The 15,067-nt window shown below is 43.2% G+C and overlaps 1 protein-coding gene across 4 annotated transcripts in view; it reads right to left on the reverse strand.

Annotated features, from left to right (window-relative positions):
- Window positions 1-15,067, reverse strand: part of NAALADL2 (N-acetylated alpha-linked acidic dipeptidase like 2) — an 803,264-nt gene that overhangs the window by 631,519 nt on the left and 156,678 nt on the right. For 3 of the 4 annotated variants that reach the window (XM_083442084.1, XM_083442080.1, XM_083442081.1), the window contains one exon: window positions 10,176-10,256. The gene's annotated coding sequence lies outside the window, so the exon portion shown is untranslated. The other variant, XM_083442082.1, reaches the window with a different exon arrangement.

Raw genomic sequence — 15,067 nt, forward strand, 5'->3', positions numbered from 1 at the left:
AACTTGGGGCTGGGGCGAGGTATAAATAATAAAATTATCTCTTAATTTTTTGCCACTTACATTTTGCCCTGTGGTTTCTAATCACAGGTCTGCAATGAAAAGCTCAATCTCTGAGTGCTCTTTCTTTCACAGCTTTCTCTGTGAAAACTATAAGGCTGAAGCACAACAAATGATAATTTGGGCTTTCTGAGGCTTGCTTTTGCTCTGATTCAATGGTGATCAAACATGAAGCTTGAAAGCACAGGCTGTGCCTGGAAATTGGGAGTAGAGGTACGTGGGGGTAGGTCCTTTGTTGGCTACCCCTCTCCTAGAAAATTCACTTGGAAGCTGAACGTTGGAAAAGGGCCGAATACACGCCACATGCTTTGTATACAGAAGGTTGCGGGTTCAATTCCTGATCTCTCCAGGTAGGGCAGATAAAGAAACCTGCTCAAAATGTTTGATGGATGCTGCCAGTCAGTGTAGACAATATTGAATCCAACAGACCAATTGATTAACTCAGTATAAGGCAGCTTCCTGTGTTCTTCTTAAGACTTTATTTTTTTAGCGAAAAGATAATCCTAATTTGCCTTGCCTTCTGGTGGCTCATAGGGAATGCATTTAATGTTAATTTGTTAGAAGGCTGCCCTCTTTTTCAAAGGATTAGTGCCTCTCTTGAGCACTTGGGGTGAAACAGCGTAAAATAGGAAACCAAGAAAATTTCCTCGATTGTCATTCAGATCTATTCTGTTTGTAAAGCTCGGGAAGTAAAGGGGATGAAGAGGCAGAGACAAAAAGGCATTACGAAGTGATTTAAATCAAGGTCCTCCTTGTGTTAGAAGCTATCTAAATAAATCCTCCCAGATGACTGACTGGCTTTCTTCCCATTCAGCTCAGGTAATGATTTCATCATCGGTGATAGACTTCCATGATATGATATCTCATCTCTGCTGAATAAGCAATACGATTTTGACATTATTAAACGTTCATTATCAAACTGTCCCAAGCGATGATGGGGAGGGGGGGGACCTGACCTTTTTGTCTTGTGCACACAAAATTCGCGTTGCTATTAACATTTATATTGCCTTCATAAATACTGTGTCTATTGTTCTAGATTAATTGCCCGAGAGTATTCTCACAATCACGAAGGCGAAGAAGCAGTGCTGCGTGTGGCATGAATGTGTTTCCTGATCGAGTGGACAGAGATTCAATGGGGTGGGGGGGGGGAGAGTGAAGATTTGTTAAAAGAAAAGTAACAAACTTTCCTTACAAGATCGCATCCTCTCTACAGCACAGGGGATTTGCCCCTGCAGATGTGTGAAGTCAGAACATCAGAGGTTGGCTCTAAATGCGCTGTGCTCTGATAGTTTGTTATCAGGGGGCAGATTCACATGTTATTTTTATAAACACTGAGAATATCTTCTGAGCCCCAGTTCTGACACTAAAGGAGTAATCCTATGCACAAGCAACTGGCAAGACGATTATTTTTATTCTTAATATTATAATTTATTACCTGCCCAGGTCCCAGGGTGGGTTACAACAAATCTAATGAAGCAGTAGCTAAGGATGTTCAAAATGTTCAAGAGATACTTCCACCAGTCTTACAAAGCACTCAACTTACAATTTATCAGATGTGTTTAAGGGGGAAGGCTCCAATCTGGTTGCCATTTTGCTTTAGGAAAAGGTTCTGGAACAGGCATAGGCAAACTCAGCCCTCCAGATGTTTTGGAACCACAACTCCCATAATCCCTAGCTAACAGGACCAGTGGTCAAGGATGACGGGAATTGTAATCTCAAAACATATGGGGGGCCAAGTTTGCCTATGCCTGTTCTGGAAACTTGGCACATTTTCTATGTATATATGCTCAGATGTAAGCCCCATAGACTTCAATGAGACTTACTCTCAGGCAGTCAGGTTGTGTATCCACAGTAGTGACCAGAGGAGGAATGACCACTGGAAGGAGCACTGAGAGAAGAAAAGCCAGCAAAACCAGACATGTTCATCTCCCCCAGCTGCAATGAAACATGTCTTTCCCATATCGGTCTCTACAGTCATAGCAGGTGCTGCAACTCTCCAATGGTTTGACTTTACCCCTGATGGCATATTCTTTCATTGTCCCTCAAGGCAGACGGATGCCAACAATGCCCAGGCGTAAGATTGCTGCTGGCCAGGGCAATCCAACCCCCTGATCTACCATGCTGGAAAGAGTATGGGTGAAGCAGGGTTTTTCCACTGCCCATCCCTACCTGCCTGGGTAGGTGGGCTCCACCAATGGAAACTGCAGAGCTCTTGACTGCACCCACCTAAATTGTGAGCAGGTGAAGCTACTGTCAGTGGTACCTTCACAACTGGTGGCACTTACATACCATAAAAAAATCAAGCCTTTTGATGGTAGGGTCAGGATGAGTAGGGGGCAGAGTTGGATCAGCCAAGCATTCTTTGGATCTTCAACATGTCCAGCTACTGGCAAGGTGTGGAATCAGTCCTAGCTAAACCCAGAATTTCCTTGCCACCCCACCTTCCAGCCTGGCAGTTAGAAGCGGTGGAGTTTGGCTTCCACCCTAAAGCTAGCTTATCTCTCAGTTGCCTATTCTCAGTACGTACCCACAGTTTAATTAGATGATGACAAAATACAACAAAAATGGGTGTATGACCCTGAACAAAATATTGGAGAGGAAGAAGGTGAGGAATGTAACATTCACTTCATGCCTAGTTCATCACTAAATCCCCCGACTCCCTTCTTAGATGAATTAAACTCCCACACTCAGGGTCAAGATGAATGGGTGTTTTCAAGTGACGAGAGCACCACTTCTTTAACATTTAAACAAGAGAAATGTTTTGTAGGCATTTTGATTTTTAATTACAATAAATGTCAAGGGCTTCATGGAATGACAGAAGAGGCCCCTGAATGTTCTAATAATTTTCCAGCTCTGCTAAAGTATTAATCAAGTAACCTTAAAGGGCTTTTCACCAGATTCTCTGCAGATGTAAAATTGATTCCAGTCGAGCAGCAACAATTTACACCAGTCAAGACTTTGGCCTTGTATTTTTGAATGTTCTAATAATTCAAGAGTGCTGCGGCTGTGAAAAATACGGGCAGCTTCTGCCTGTTCTCTGGGGTTCCTAAATAAAATTGGTGCAAAACAAGAGATTCTGCATGGTGGTGTAGTAGCTAATGTCCCAGTCCAAATCTTGCCTCTGCTATAAATTCACAATGGGATATCAAGAAATCTACTTTCTTCCAGCCTTAAGAGTCTCATCTGCAGTATACGGTCCCTATGTATCTTGCTTGACATAAGACAATTTTCTATCTGAAGAGCTGTCAGCGGACAGTCATCTATATGAAGTGCTATTGGGTCTATGTTCAGTTTAACAAGAAAGAACCCTAAATTACTATTTATTAATTGCTTCCCATAAAGCATCTTGAAGAGATTTACAGTATAATAACCTATGCAAAACAGTTAAAACCATTGCACATGTAGGAACTCTTGCATAAAAACAATACCAAATCAGATTTTGTTGCAGGCTCCCCTTATGGGCATAATAGCACTATGCTCTGCTGATCACAGAATTGTAGAGTTGGAAGAGACCATGAGGGTCATCTAGTCCAACTCCCTGCAATTCAGGAATGTGTTGCCCAACACAGGGCTCAAAACCACAACCCTGAGGCAGGCTATCAGCTGACCAAAAGAGAATATGTTCCTATTGAATCACATGTAAGATAATTGTGCCTGTTGAGAGATGAATGGATGGAATGCATTAGACCACCAACTTTCAAGAGGAGTCACTTTCAGTAAAGGGGTCCTATAAGCCAGCTTCAACTAATGAGTCCTGGTAGCAGAAACTCATGCAATGACTTCTGCTAGTTCAACAGCAGTTTCATCCCTTCTCCTCCCCTTGTGAACCCCCTTAAAATTCTAGCTCTGAGGGCATATGGATAACCCCCAGAACAGTGTACAGAGGAACGTTCCATCTGGCAAGCCAAAATACTTCCATTGGTGCAACAATTGTCAAAGCTCTTCATCAAATTCCTCTCTCTGTGTTTCCTTGTCCCATAGAACTTCCAGAGACAAGTACTTTGATATGCTTTTTGATAAAATGTTATGTTGAAATTACTAATAAAAATATTTTTAAAAAAGAAAGAAAGAAAAAGAAAATAAACAATGCAGTTTTCAGAAGATGCCTACAAGAAGGCAGGGGTGGTTCCTGTCAGACGTCTTCCAATGGGGAGTTCCACACTAAAATATTGGTCCCTAGTGAAGGCCAACCAAACTTCAGGGGCATGGGGAACTCCCAAAAGTGCCCCATCAGCGATTAGCATCGAGCATACAGAGTCAGGTAGTCATAGAATCATAGAACCATAGAATTGTAGAGTTTGAAGGGACCATGAGAATCATCTAATCCAACCCCCTGCAATGCAGGAATCTTTTGCCCAAAGTGGGCTTAAGCCCATGACTCTAAGATTCAGCACCTCATGCTCTACCGACTGAGCTATCCCAGCCATCAAGGTTCATAAGGTACGTTAACTCTCGACTGGTAATGGCCAGCAGGCAGGTAAGGATGGGGCGGCGTTGCTCACCTGGCGTCCCAGTGCAGAGGTCACTGCCAGCAACTGACTAGAAGAGTAAACACAGCGGGGAGGTCAGTGCTGTGTGGCTGCAGCGGCAGGGATATTGGATTAGCTCTGCTACTGCACCCTCGCCACACTGACCTCCCTGTCTTTTCACCCCACTCCATCTTGGTTATCGGCAATGCCATCCACATTGGGAAACCAGATGAACCACAGCACACCACTCTGCTTTGCCAACATCTGCTGCTTTTCACTGGTCCATAGAGTGCACCTTCTGCCTGCCACGTTTGTCCCTGCCATTAAGCTCAATGGCGCTGTGCTTGAAGAACAATTGATCCAGGGCATGAAACACGACTATTTGTCCATCTAACTCAGTAGGGCTAACTCTGGCTGGCACAGAATCTCCAGGATCTTTCTCATCACCTGGTAAACAGTCTTTTCAAATGGGCATGAAGCTGGGGTTTTCTGCATGGAGTGCATATGCTCTACCACTGTGCTGTGGTTGTTCCCTCTGTTCCAGATACTACATGTCCACCCAGTGCCAGATTTACATATAAGCCAAACAAGCTATAGCTTAGGGCCCCACTCTCTTGCCCCCCCAAAAAAAAATTAAAGGAAAAAAAACCTGGATGTACATTTCCAAAATATAAAATAAAAAAACAAATAAAATAAAACCTACATACAGCAACAGTGTTTTGTGTTGTGTAGGCTCCTATTTGTTATGTGCATATGGCTTTAGATACCTATTAGGTCCATAAATTACCATATAGCATATATTCCACACAAAAAACAGCAACAATTTGTTGTTGAGAAAGAACAGCTGGACATATAAAGGGCCCCATTACCTTCAGTAGCTTAGGGCCTCATCAAACCTAAATCTGGCCCTGTGTTGACCTATACCCCAGCTCCAAAGACCTCTCTTTTGACATAGGAAGAAGGGAAAGGAAGAGAAAGAAAATTTGTAAAAATACGTAAATGCAGAAAAAAATAGATTTCATATGTCATAATATGTAGGACAAGATAAAATGACTACAGATTACTCACCAAAGACATATTTGCACAATCCACTAATAGTTCTACATTATCATTAATTTTACTCTTAGACGTTAAGATTTTCCACTGAAAGGGAAAAGCAGCAATGCCCACTTAACACTAGTTCCTGTTCTTGGCTTTGACTTCTATAACTACTGTAGTATAAATGAGAATATGTCATTTTGAATCAAATTTCCCTTTTTAAAAACCGTTGACCTGCAAAGAATGGCAATAAAGACCCTTCTGGTATATATTTTTTTTTTACCATGGAATGAACATTCCTTTCCATTTGATAATTGTAATAAAATACACTTCTTTTCAAAGTCCAATTTAAGATTTAATGATGCAGAGAAGGTTGGGGTGCTTAAAAGAAAGTGGAACAATAACACTAAAAACATCGCTGCAGCCTACAACAATATCACCTAAAAAATAAATAAATTTCTGGTCAATTAGCTTTGATTGTGTTAAACAATGACAAACTACAGAAGTAATTAGAAATCACACACAGTGTTAGCAAGTCACTAAGTGGTGTTGATTAGTTAGCAGTAATTTAAGCTTCCACAAAGATTGTCATTTCTTTACATGTGTTTTAAAGCAAGAATCAAATTGGATTTAATATAGTTGTGTGTGTTTTTCCTCTTAATGTGGCTATAACCAAATGGTCTCCTGAGTTTTATCTCCTTTCATTGAATTTAACAGCTACTGCAAAATACATGAAAAAACATTGCATACAGGAATCTTTCTTCCCTATTGAAGTAAAATTCCTACAGCCAATCCATATGGCGAACAAAACTGATAGGTAGGGTGATCCAAGCAGTCTATTTTCAGACTAGGTAATTTTTGCATGCCTGCTCATAACACATATCCATCCTGTTGTCATGCTGATCTACCTACCTACACCTACACACACACACACACACACACACACACACACACACACTGCACCAAGATTCACAATTAAACTTTTGAGTATATTTTCTCCCAAAGTGTTCTATCTCAAAATCTGTATTTTTGAATGCATGCTGAGATTCCACCTCCAGCAAGAGTTGTGTTGCAACCAATGGAAAATTATAAAATCTGATGCACACATAAATTTTGTGGCTAAGGTGCAGATCACTTCCTATCAAAAGTAGCAAATATTGAATCCCTTAAGCATCCTTACTGACATGCTGATAATGGGACTTGAGTAAATTTTCTGCAGACTCACTCCAGAATTAACTCTATGTCATCTTCACAGCTCAGTGCCGAACCTAGTTTGTTTTTGACACTTACTTATCTGGTGACGGGAATTGGCGTTATGACCTTGGCCCAGGTGATTCGTTTTATTTTTATTCATAGGAGTACCGGTATTTGCTCATGCAAAAAAAATATAGCATGGTGATGTGAAACACAAACATTAAAATGGATTTATATTGTGAAATCATAAAATACAAAACAAATGATAGATGCAAAACCACACCAATGCTTTAAAACTGCTTGATGAGGCAGAAATGTTTTCAACAGGTGGCAAAATATCAGAGTTATGGGTGCCTGATTTCAATAGGAACAGTGTCCTATTGCTGCACCGGTGCCACGACACTAAAGACCTTGGTCTGCATAGACACTAAACAAATCTTAAACAGCTGTTTAAGTCAGGTGGGCTTCTCCAGAAGGTTGGAATGATCTGGCTGGTATATAAGGGGCATGTTGGTCCTATAGGTAACCTGGTCTCCAGCTGTTTAGGGCTTTATTGATTAAGGGAGAATTCCTATGGCACAATCTGCTGGAATGAGCAGTTTAGATGTAGTGGATCTCTGGCTCAGCCAATCAATGCCCAGCCCAGTCAGGTTCAGCCAGTGTTAAGTCTCCAGCCTTGGACCAGCATAACTTGGTCATTCCAGGTAAGCCAGGGCTCAGTTAGCTGAGCCAAGGCTGCTGTAAGTCCCCTAACCCAAGAAAAGACATTTTGGGGATAGGAGCAGCCTAAGCTCATTCAGCTCACTCATGTGACCTGGAAACCTGGCACAGAACACTATTTTAAAGGCTTGCTTCCCCCCTGCATTGCCCCCTGCATTGCCAGGCTTGGGCAATGCAGTAGAAGCAGCCGTCCCCTTGCTGAACAGGGTTTGGGTCTGGTGTAACATTATGCTGGCTTAATTTACACCAGCTTGCTTCATGCTGACTTCTGGGGGAACAGGATTGCACCTTGAACTCAGCTCAGTAATGCATTGAAAGCCAACCAGAACTTTCAATGGTGCAATTTGCTGGTGTGGAGCTGTTCTGGCTAAAACCCAAATTTGCACTGGGTTTGTGCTGATCAAGGCTGTCGTGAGTGGCAACTGACTTGAAACACCAGTATTCTAACCAGGCCTGTGCAGAGAGGGTGGGGGGAGCTGGGTACACTTACCCCAGGCTTTGAAGGTCTAAGTCGGGGGGGGGGACTGTCATGGGCCTGGCAGACTTATGTTGTTTTAGTTTATAACTTTATTCTAACAAGACTCCCACCCTGGGCATCAGACAAGCTCTGCATGGACCTGGTTCTAAACATCCCCAAAGATGCAGCACTGATAGGGTGCTATCACTTTGAAAATTGCAAAGGAAAGTACCTACCTTCTCACTGGATTTCAACCACATTGACAAAAATAATTATATGCAATCAATTCATCAAACCTGTTCAAACTATTCCATCCAAACATGCTGTCCAAAGACCTTGAAACCATCCAATTGAAACATGCAACTGAGAAACTGGGAAGAAATTGTGTTCAGATCTCTGATTCCAGAAATTAGCCTATCCCACGAAAATGAGCATCCTAAAAGGAAGGGAAGGGGTAATTTGGTGAACTTCCATACACTGGGAGTTCCACAGCATGGGTTAGGCAGCGGTAAGCAAACTTTTTCAGCAGGGAGCTGGTCCACTGTCCCTCAGACCATGTGGGAGGCAGGACTATATTTTTTTGGGGGGGGATGAACGAATTTCTGTGCCCCACAAATAACCCAGAGATGCATTTTAAATAAAAGCACACATTCTACTCGTGTAAAAACACCAGGCAAGCCCCACAAATAACCCAGAGAGACATTTTAAATAAAAGGGCACATTCTACTCATGTGAAAACATGCTGATTCCCAGACCGTCTGCAGGTCGGATTTAGAAGGCGATTTGGCTGGATCTGGCCCCTGGGCTTTAGATTGCCTACCCATGGGTTAGGGCAATGCACAAACTCTGCTATAGCAGGATGTAGAGGAGCAGTTTGCAACTGCATTAGACTCTAAGGAAAATCTGCGTTCAGGATACATGGAAACCATTACTGTCACCACTGACATTTGTCGTCCGCTGACATGCAGTACAAAGTGCTTCAGAGCAATGCAAGCAACAAGGAGCATCTGTTCTCTTGGAAAGGTAGCCATCTAACAACAAGTCCAATGACAGGCTGAGATGGACCAAAAGCCAAGCTACATCCGCCAATCTGAAAGTTTGCAGCATGCTGCACACAGAGAAGGGTTGTCTTGCATTATCAAGAAGGACAGAGAGACTTGTGGTTTCCCATGTGTCTTAGACAACCACAATTGCCCCAAAGTTTCCCTCCACAATCTGTTGTATCTTGAAATCATATGGTTAAGCCACATGGTTTAACATGCACTTGGTACCAATTGTAAATAAATCTTCCAATCTGAGACCAGTGCATAAACTAATGTCTTGTTCAAAAGCAGCTTCCCATCAGCCTGGGCTCATTCTTATATCAGGGGTTTCTTGGGGTCATTTTGGTGGGGGTGGAGTCTCTCCACAAGCTAGTTGTAGAACACAATGCCTCTGAGCATACAGGGAGTGCATTTCCCTCACTAAAGAGGTGCCATAAACATCTGTGTGGGGTGTACTGAAGAGCATAGATTCAGAACTTTTGAACCAAGGATCACCAAATATCACCAGAGCTTAGCTTTCTGCCCTATAAGTTTCCACCCCACAATATGAGAAGTAATAAATGTCTCTAAGAAGTCATTGTCAATAATAATAATAATAATAATAATAATAATAATAATAATAATTCAAGCAACAACTCTCCAAGTGACTGACAAAATTTTAAAAGCATAAAGCATGACATAAAATCAGAAAAAAGAACAGCACAGTACACTAAAAGCCATACAATAACATATAACACAAACTCAGTCAAACAGCAGGTGACTCTCAGCTTACACGAAGGCTACATCTGGGGATAGTGTGTGAAGCCAAAATATACAAAACACATTCAGTTCAGTGGTGAGTAGCATAGCCAATGTCTTTATTCCTGAATGCCAGCCCCCTTTCCATCCGCCTTTACTCCCCCCTCCCCAAGCACATAAAGCTGAATGCAAACGAGTTAAGTGCACATAAGTTGCATGAAATACCAGCAAAGCAAATAAACATGAATGCCTGGGAGAAGAGTTGAGTTCTTACCTAAAGAGGTTAATGGGAGTGCCAGGTGAACCTCATTATGCGAGAGTGTTCCGCATCAAGCATGGCGCATGTTCATGGTTCACATAATAGGATCTGGGGCTTCCAAGTCGGATAGCACAGGATTCAAGTAGGAGCACATAGCTCCAACATACCACTTATAAAATAAGCCTTAGCGCCATCATTACCTTACTTAGAGGCCTCTTCTGCAAAGCACTAGTTCAGGCCAATCCATGTCTTCCAAGTATCTCAAGAATAAGCAGCATTCTCTGTGAACGAGATGAGAGGGGAAGTGAGTGTTGTGGTGACTTCTTGAGGAATTTGACTTTTGCTCTTTCAACAAGCCTTCAAAAGAGATATTTAAATGGAGGTTCTTATATGGATTTATTCGCAATTCTTTTATACATACAATCATTTATTTTTTAAAAGCATATAGTAGTTTTTTTAAAAAAACTGCTTTTATATATGCAAATGTTTTAACTGTTTTTGCATATGTACTGCACCTGGGAAGGATCAACCTGCCAGCAGCAGGGACATGCTCTTGCTAAGGGTAGAGGAAGGGGGGGTGCGGTCCACCTCGGGTGTCACCACTAAGGGGGGGGGGGTGTGACAAAATACCAGGCGACACTCACCACGGAGCCTGCAGCGCACCCAAGCCATACGTCTCTCCTGGGAAAGACATGGTGGCTTGGGCACGCACAGACTCTGAGCTGCTGAAACTGTCCACCCACTGCCTCCCCCCCAGCTGTAGGGCGACTGAGTGGGAGGAAGCAGGCAGACTCCAGAGGCCCCACGATGCACCCCGCCCCTATTGGCAGCACGCCCTGCCCTCGCCCTGCCCCAAGGTCAGCTCACACTGTCCCAGGGTGCGCCGCCCCAGGAGCCTGGGCAACTTCCTCTGCCACTGGGTATTGCTAGATGGCGTTGTTGATGGTGACAAAGGCACAATGCAAGTGGCAATGCATGGAAGATGGCTAACAAAACCCAAAAGGGATGCAGCACAAACACGATTTAGTTCATACTTAAATATAAATGTATCTAATTCACACATTCTGAAACAGGATGAAGAAGAAGAAGAAGAGTTTGGATTTGATATCCCGCCTTTCACTCCCTTTAAGGAGTCTCAAAGCGGCTAACATTCTCCTTTCCCTTCCTCCCCCACAACAAACACTCTGTGGGGTAAGTGGGGCTGAGAGACTTCAAGGAAGTGTGACTAGCCCAAGGTCACCCAGCAGCTGCATGTGGAGGAGCGGAGACGCGAACCCGGTTCCCCAGATTATGAGTCTACCGCTCTTAACCACTACACCACACTGGCATGTGAAATGAAGCATGGCCGTCCTTTGCACCTCTCTGAATTTTGTCATGTAGTTCTCCAACCGTACACATTTTGTAATGTGTGCAAAAACGAACATGTTAATGGAAGCTGTGCAAATACTTCCTGCTTGGGGAGGAAGGTTGGGGTATGAATTCAATAATGAAATAGTAATGAATACAAATTCATGCGTTAGTGAAAATAATATGTAAAATGCATCATGTTGGGGGGGGGGGAATGCTTTGCAAAAACGTGTATACCGCATTAGGCAAAACTGCATTGGGAGAAATTTGCACTACAATTCTGAAAATTGCGAACTGATTTGAAATTGTGAAGGACCAAAGGGAGGAAAAGGTGAGAAACCAAGAGAAACTGGAATTTGACAGATTTGCTGATCCCCACAAGCCAATGGGGGATGTGGGTGGTGCTGTGTTTTAAACCACCATGCCACTTGGGCTTGCCGATCGGAAGGTCGGTGGTTCGAATCCCCGTGACGGGGTGAGCTCCTGTTGTCCAGTCCCTGCTCCTGCCAACCTAGCAGTTCGAAAGCACGCCAAAAAAGTGCAAGTAGATAAATAGGTACCGCTCTGATGGGAAGGTAAACACCATTTCCGTGCGCTGCTCTGGTTTCACCAGAAGCAGCTTAGTCATGCTGGCCACATGACCCAGAAAAAACTGTTTGCGAAAGCAAATGCCGGCTCCCTCGGCCTGTAGAGCGAGATGAGTGCCGCAACCCCGGAGCCTTTCGCGACTGGACTTAACTGTCAGGGGTCCTTTTCTTTACCTTTACAAGCCAATGGACATGATAAGCTACTGTGAGGCATTGGTATGTCCTCTCCAAGCATGGTGCATGAAGTCCTTCACTGTGTCATCCTGGTTGTGTCAAGCAGTGCCGTATAGACTGTATGGGCAATTTAGCCAGAAGATATTTGTATTTCGAGGAGATGGTGATCTAACATGGTTTCCTGGCTTTCCTGCCTCTGTTTGCTTCCCCATCTCTATCTCTTGTTAAGCTCTTTGATGGCTGAAGAGCAGCCTTTAATGCCTCTAGTCTGCTGGAAGGAAGTGATATTGTTGGGTACCTTCTTTTGATGTTGGAGATTGTTTGAAGAAGGTGAAGCATTGGGAGAGGTGGCTAATCTGTATATAGCTGGTAGCATGTAGGCAGCCAGGCAAACCATACAGGTTAGCTATCTATAAATCGGATGGTGTTGGGCATAGTTTTTGAGAAGCTCACGCACGGACTGATCGATCATTTATGTGCAAACTAAGGCTACCTGGGGGAGTCGCTTCACGACTTCTTGAGGGCTTCCAAGTGGCAGATTGAAGTGCTTGCTTGATCATGTATGTAATGTTTGCTGTTTAGAATAAAATCTTTAATCGTCTCAATCACTTGTGTTTGCAGCGCCTCTGAATCTCATAAACAAAAGAACCACCTTGCATTTGGCAAGATACAGTCACAGGAGGAAAGTCCAAGCACCTTCTCCTCACATCAACGCATAGTGGTACCTTCTAAGTGGGGTATTAAATTCACCTGCACATACCGACACTGTCCAATATCCATTTGGTTGGAACACAAAAGACCACTACAAGAAGATATCGTCTACAAAGTCAGACCACCCACCTAGCTTAGTACTGCCCACACTGATTGGCAAGGTTTCAGAGTTTTAGGCAGGAGTTTTCCCCCAGACCAGCAGGCAATGCCGGGAACTGGACTATGAACCATTTCTGTTCAAATACCAGGAAATGAATACCAGTAAACATCAGGATCAAGGGTTGAATGCAAAAGAATCATTGGCAAGAATATTGCAAAGGACAAAATAGCACCAAGATGCTATAATTAATTGAAGTGAGCTCCTGAGTAAAGGTTAGAGGAGATGTGTGTCAATCAATATGAAGAAACTATTGACTGGCTCATCTTGAAGAAATTAGCAAAGTATAGCTATCTCCTTCCTCTGTCAGTAGGAAGGCACTAATTATGTTTGTACACCAAGATGTACTTTAGAGTCTAAAGCTCTGCAAATATCGAACAAGAACATATCCATTATTAAGGAAATGCTCATCTTTATGACAGATACTGTGCATGTGCACTGCAGAAACCTACCAGGGCAGAAGGCGGCGAACATTTCCGTGTGTTCAACATGACTCTCTATCAGACTTCTGTCAATAAAACTTAGGAAACACTTTGCCAACATTGTTCTACTGAGTGAAGATCAACCTTCTTCAGCTTCCCAAACATTGCCAGCTTAATGTATACCAACATGACCAAACTGAATGCACACAGTATCCAACCAACTTAAGTTTCCCTCCTCTGGGCCTGGCTCAACGACTCCCCTGGAACACTCCTTTTCCAGGTGATACGGAAGGGGGGGCATGTCTTCTTCACCTCCTTCTTCGCTACAATATATCCATTTATTTCCAATTGTCAATGTCAAAAGGGACTAAAATCTATAAAATTCATAGAAAATCAACATGCCAATTTGCTCAATTTCTCTAGGACTCCATGACACCTTCCCTGTCCTCCATAATCCCTCAAGCAAGGTGTCAAGACCCTAATCCTGTCAAATCACTCTGCCAAGCCTTTCCTCTGGGCAATGCCAGGTGGCAGACTATGCATACATGGACCATTGTCTTCTCATCACCAGTACTCAGGATGTGCTTATCTGTGCATATCTCCAGCTCTGCATATTCCCCCCTCCCTCCTCCATATGTTAATCCTGTGTAACCCAACCTCTTCTTAATGTATTCATGATGTAACTGGGATGTACTTTGCACTGTATTCTGGGACATGGAGGGAAGTTTCAAAAGTTCATGTCACCCCTTTCTCGCTGTTCAATCTCGCCTTGAACCTGTTGCGCAATAAACATGGATCTTCTGCAGTTTGCTCCTGTCTCCGGCTGAGCTCATTTTCCTCCGCAGGGACCTGCGGACTTAGTCCGACGAGCTGGGTGGCAGAGCAGCCTCACACCCAGATTTTACCGTAACACCAGGGCACAACTCAGCTCCCTGAGTTTCAGCTAAGCCAGGATGAAGGATTTAGGGCAGACTCAACTCTGGTTGAGTCAGGGCTTGGGGATTTACGCTGGCTGAACCAGAGGACCACCACATCCTAAGATTCCTGCATTGCAGGGGTTTGGACTAGATGACCCTCAAATTTCTTCCAACTCTACAATTCTCTGTTTCTATGAAATGTAAACCTTAAATAAGATTGCAAAGGGGGCTAAAACAGCCTACATTTGAAATGCACGTAGACCAATATCTGTGGCTGGTTAAATATTTATTATTTAAATTCAACCACACCACACTGCCAAGGCCAGAAACATGGAAATTAGTCATGTAAAAAATGGCTTGAGAGCCATGTGCTGGAAATGTACATTTTGTGCACTTCATTTCATTTTATAGTCTCCAAGAACTATTACAATTTTAATAAACTTGTATCTGGGATTTGAAGCCAAACGCTTATGCTCAGAAGACACGAATTTATTAACTAGAAGACACCCAGAGTGGTAATAAAATGTATTCCCCAGCGGTCTGTTGCAAATGGGTTGTAAAAATTACATTTTATTAATCCAGCTGCAATTAAAGAACGCAGCTGTCTCATTTGCATCCCAATGCTCCTGCTTGCAGGAGGACAAATATTTTTCATTAATACGTATCTTGCTTGTGACCATTTTTCTCTGTCCACTCTCAATTCCCACCCCCAACTCTGCTCCTGCTCCTTAAGGTTTGCAAAGCAAGATCTCTTCATATTGTGGGACTTGCACAGAC

Source organism: Podarcis tiliguerta, assembly GCF_965153285.1.
Source record: "Podarcis tiliguerta genome assembly, chromosome: 5".
Lineage (NCBI taxonomy): Eukaryota > Metazoa > Chordata > Lepidosauria > Squamata > Lacertidae > Podarcis > Podarcis tiliguerta.